Source organism: Palaemon carinicauda, chromosome 9 (genome assembly GCF_036898095.1).
Source record: "Palaemon carinicauda isolate YSFRI2023 chromosome 9, ASM3689809v2, whole genome shotgun sequence".
Lineage (NCBI taxonomy): Eukaryota > Metazoa > Arthropoda > Malacostraca > Decapoda > Palaemonidae > Palaemon > Palaemon carinicauda.
Genome location: NC_090733.1, coordinates 10,974,529 through 10,979,318, shown reverse-complemented (window position 1 = coordinate 10,979,318; position 4,790 = coordinate 10,974,529). Strand labels below are relative to the sequence as shown.

General features: G+C 36.7%; 1 pseudogene; it reads left to right on the top strand.

Moving 5' to 3' along the window:
* The first annotated feature begins 1,853 nt into the window (after positions 1 to 1,853).
* The window catches only part of LOC137646271 (uncharacterized), a 17,556-nt pseudogene continuing 14,619 nt past the window's right edge, over positions 1,854 to 4,790 (top strand).

The following is a 4,790-nucleotide window of genomic DNA, read 5'->3' as shown; positions in this document are numbered from 1 at the left end:
CATTAGAACAGAATACACTGTCAGTCGGGGTTTCCTCCAGATTGAGGACGTAAAGAAGAGACTGGTCTTTGTGAGTGTGATAAACAGGGTGCTAAATGTCTCATGGTGTTGAGTAAAATATAATCATTCATAGTGTACTTCTGGTACTAGAGAAAATAATAATAATAATAATAATAATAATAATAATAATAATAATAATAATAATAATAATAATACATTTCATATTAATCACTGAAAAATTGCAGCAGTAAAGAAGCACCTACCCACTATAACACCAGAATTTCGACTACAGCATGATGGAAAATCTGACTGAAAGGCGTCATAGACTTCTTAGGTATTATAAAAGCCTTTTAAAAGTCTAGGTATAAGATGCCTATTGCCCTACTTTTGTCATATACTAAAGATGTTGTGGAAAAAATCCAACAGATTTGTCATACAAGATCTCTTTTGCCTTAAATCATATTGGCTGTCTTATCAAAAGATTGTTTTTCTCTAGGTGTTCTACTACTAAATCTACTATACTTGATTCAAACATTTAGTTTCCACTTTTAAAGTTGGAGACACAGATCTATAAGTGCCATGTTCTTCTTTTGATCCATGCTTGTAAAAGTCAGAGAGAGAGAGAGAGAGAGAGAGAGAGAGAGAGAGAGAGAGAGAGAGAGAGAGGGAATTTAAAATATGACATATGAATATGATTTTTCCACGTTGCTTCTTTTCCCTCTCACCTTAAAGAGATGGAGGGACAGGGAGACAGAGAGAGCTCAAAATTTATTAATATTTATCGAATTTTTCAGGCACTCTTTCATTTTCCTTGTCCCTGGGAGGCAGAAAGACAGGCAGGCAGACCTTTGAAATAATTCTTTATTTCAAGCTTTTATCTCGCTTTTTCACTAAGAAGAGGTCGAGATTTTAGAGTAATTTTTTTTATTCATTGTTTATTCATGACTTACCTTAGCTTTTCGTTAATTTAATATATATATATATATATATATATATATATATATATATATATATATATATATATATATATATATATATATATATATATATATGTATATGTATATACATAATATATATATATATATATATATATATATATATATATATATATATATATATATATATATATATATATATATATATATTCCTGAATCTGTGTGCCAATGTACTTTTAAGGTTTGGCATGAATTACAGATATGGACCCAAATTTTAGCATCCCTAGTAATGCCATGCTAAATGAACTTTTGTCTTCAGCAGTTGAACAGTAGAACAGCGCAAGGAATGTGAAAAGCAGTGAATAAAGTCAAACTCGTGTCGGCATGTGGTAGAAGGTATTTATGGTCCATGTCTACGAGTATTCACGTCACAGAAAGGGGTAGCGTTTGTGTCCTACCACATTCATGTCGGCTTCTGTAGATGTTGAATAGGCATCCACTTCATCAGGAGTGTAGGCGTTAATGAAGATCTGGAAGGAGGTGAAGTGACTGTCCATAAGGGCATCGACTTTTGTTTTTCAGGTCCTTCATGAGAAAAATATCGACATCGCGGTTAGTAGAGAGTACAGGTTTGGCTAAGCGCCCTACCCAAACGCCACAAAGTTGATTCACTTCACGAGGAGAGCCGTTTAGCAGTTGGCTGTAGGCGAGCGATACTAGTCCTTTTCCTGAGGGTGAGCAAATTCATTTGGTTCCACAACGGTTGTTGAAAGAGCTGAAAAAGTTTCATTATGCGAGTGGCGTGCGATGGCAAGTATTGCTCCAAGAGGTATGATTTGAGGGCATTGTACATTAGTGTCCTCGGGGATCGCTGCAAAGCCCTAATCTGCTTTGTTACTTGACCTAGTCACTCCCTTGATGCGAAACTGGACTTCTGCACACTGGAACCAGGAGAATTCTTCTTCGCTAATGAAAGATGGTAGTTTCAGGGGCATGGCTTCGATAGTACAGGCATCATCAAACAGTAAGATACAGCAGTGCAAGGGAAACCAGGAGGGAGCTAAACACTCCAGTGGTCACCAATGTGCAGATGCACCAGTTAAGTAGAAACTGACAGACGTCTAGATTATAACTAACTTTATTTCAATATACAGTGAGCTTTTATAACAACAGTTTCCGTGAAAAAGGTTACATATATTCAAACAGATTGACACAAGTACATACAGGCAGAATCAAGTTATCAGAGCGAGGTGAGAGCAATAACAACATTATACAAATAATAGAAATATTATTACAGTACGAGCTTGTGATTTGCGTGCAGTACACCAGTGAATAGTGGAGTACTCCAAGGGAATGTGGTGTAACTTATGTTGCTTTTACTCTCATGGATTTTGTGATGCATAGAACAGTTGCGGATAATGGAGAAGGATTGGACTGGATTGGTAATAGGAAATTAGCTGACCTAGATTATGCTTATAATGCTGTCCTTATCAGCAGAACACCACAGGACTTACACATATATCTTACAAAAATGCATGAAATATCGCATGAGGTTGTACACAAAATAGATAGAAGAAAGACAGAGATGGTGAGAAGAGAGGATGCAATGGAAAATGAAATATCATTGGAAGGAGAGAGAGTTAATGAGGTTGGATCATTCGAATATAAGGAACTATAATATCTAATACAGATCTTTAGAATTTGAGCTTAATGATAGATTAAGAAAAAAAAAATTACAATGGCTATGTTAAGTAAGATTTGGGAATCAAGTCACCTGAAATTACATATAAAAATCTATCTGTATATTAGTTCACTAATATTTGTGTTGCTGTATGGGCATAAGTCATGGTATAACAATGACACAATATATAACAGATTTAGAAAATTGTGAACAAAGCCCCCAGAAGAGTATTTGGAGTCAAGTGGCAGGACATGAGTAGAATTGAAACTATATGAGAGATTACCCAAGTCCCATGTGTGGATGAGATCATGGTGAGGGGTAGAGGGAGATGGTTTGGGCATGCTTTTCCCATTCCCCAAGAGAGATTAGTTCACCAGACTTTCAACTGGACTCCATAAGGCACTAGTAGAGTGGGAAGACCCAGGCCTACATGGATGAGGACCATGAAACGTGAAGGAGGAGATGGTGAATGCAGAAGTATTGATATAAAAGCTCAACATAGAGACGACTAGCGAAATCTAACCCAGACACTTTGTGTCAATAGGCATAGGAGGAGATGATGATGATGAACCTAATTCTTAGCCTAATTCCACTGTTCCCTGCCATTCCTCTCCACCTGTCCTCATATATTCTGTCTTTATTCTATTATTTTTAAGCCTCTATTCTCAAGTTCTCTCATTCTTTCTACCTTCTCTTGTTAGATTAGTCAGTACAATGTCATCAGCAAACATTGCACTCAAAGGCACCTCTTCTCTAACCTCCAATGTTAAAATATCCATCACAATATGAAACACGTAGCGACTAAGGGCTTAATCCTTGTGGAGACCAACTTTCACTTTAAACTTCTCTATAGCTCCAACAGTGCCTATTACTTATGTGGTTGCATCTGCATACGTATCTTTCATCATTCTGACATTCTTTTCGAAAACTCTCTCAAGCACTTTGACACTTCCTGCCTAGGTAGCCTATCATACTCTTTTTTCCAAATCAATAAACACCAATGTAGTACTCTTTGTTTCTTTCTACTGTCTGCCTTAGTGCAAATATTACATCAACTGTGCTCTTTCCTGGCATAAAACCAAATTGTTCTTCACAAATAAGGGTTTCCATTCTCAGTCTTCCTTCTACAATCCTCTCATATATTTTCATTATATGTGATATAAGCTTAATTCCTCTGTAGTTCCCAAACTCCTGCACATCACCCTTTCATTTGTAGATGGGGATAATTTGGCTATTTCTCCACATGTCTGGCATTCTTTCTTGGCGATACATCTTACTTATCAAATCCTACAGGATGTCTATGCCTTCCTCTCCGAAACGCTTCCACACTTCCGGTGTTATTCTATCAGGACTCACTCATTTCCCCTTCTTCATTTTATTCTGTGCCTTCTTAATTTCTTCTATGCTGATATCCTGGACTATTCTTTCATGAGGGTTTCCATCTCTCATTATTTTTCTTCATTTAGTAACTTTTCGAAGTACTCCTTCCATCTAGTTATTATGGTTTCCTCTTTTGATAAAAATCTTCCATTTTCGTCCGTGATTTATTTGAGTACGTGTTACATCCTCTGAAGATTTATCTCTTCTTTTTACTAACTTGTGTATTCTCTTTTGGCCTTCAGCTGTTTCTAATTTTCCATAGAACCTTTGTCTGTGCTACTGCCCTTTTAGCTTCTTTAATTGCAGTTTTCCAAGCTATCCTATTTTTCTAAGATGGACTCCTGTCATTAGCAGCTTCTGATTCCTTTTTCTTCTTTATCTTATCTTGTGTTAAGGTTCCATCACTAGCTTTCCTTCTCATTTGGTGGTCCTATACCAGATGTGTTCCCCAATAATTCTTCTGCTATTTTAAGGATCACTGTACTATTTTCTGTCCACCAAATGTTCACCTCTGCCAATCTGATGCCCTTAAGAACTGCTTCCGTAAACCTCTCTCTGATTTCTTGCTCTTCTAATCGCCACCACATTTCTTCGATTGGACTACATTTTTCCCCATTTCAACTCATCTTAACAAGAGATCCAACACTACTAGTCTGTGCTGTCTGATAACACACTCCCCTTTAATGACCTTACAATTCTCCACATCTGTTAATTCGCTCCGTCTATTAATTAAAATTCTATTCGTTTGTCTTCCCTCACTACTACATGTCACATAGTCCTCATTTATGAAAAAA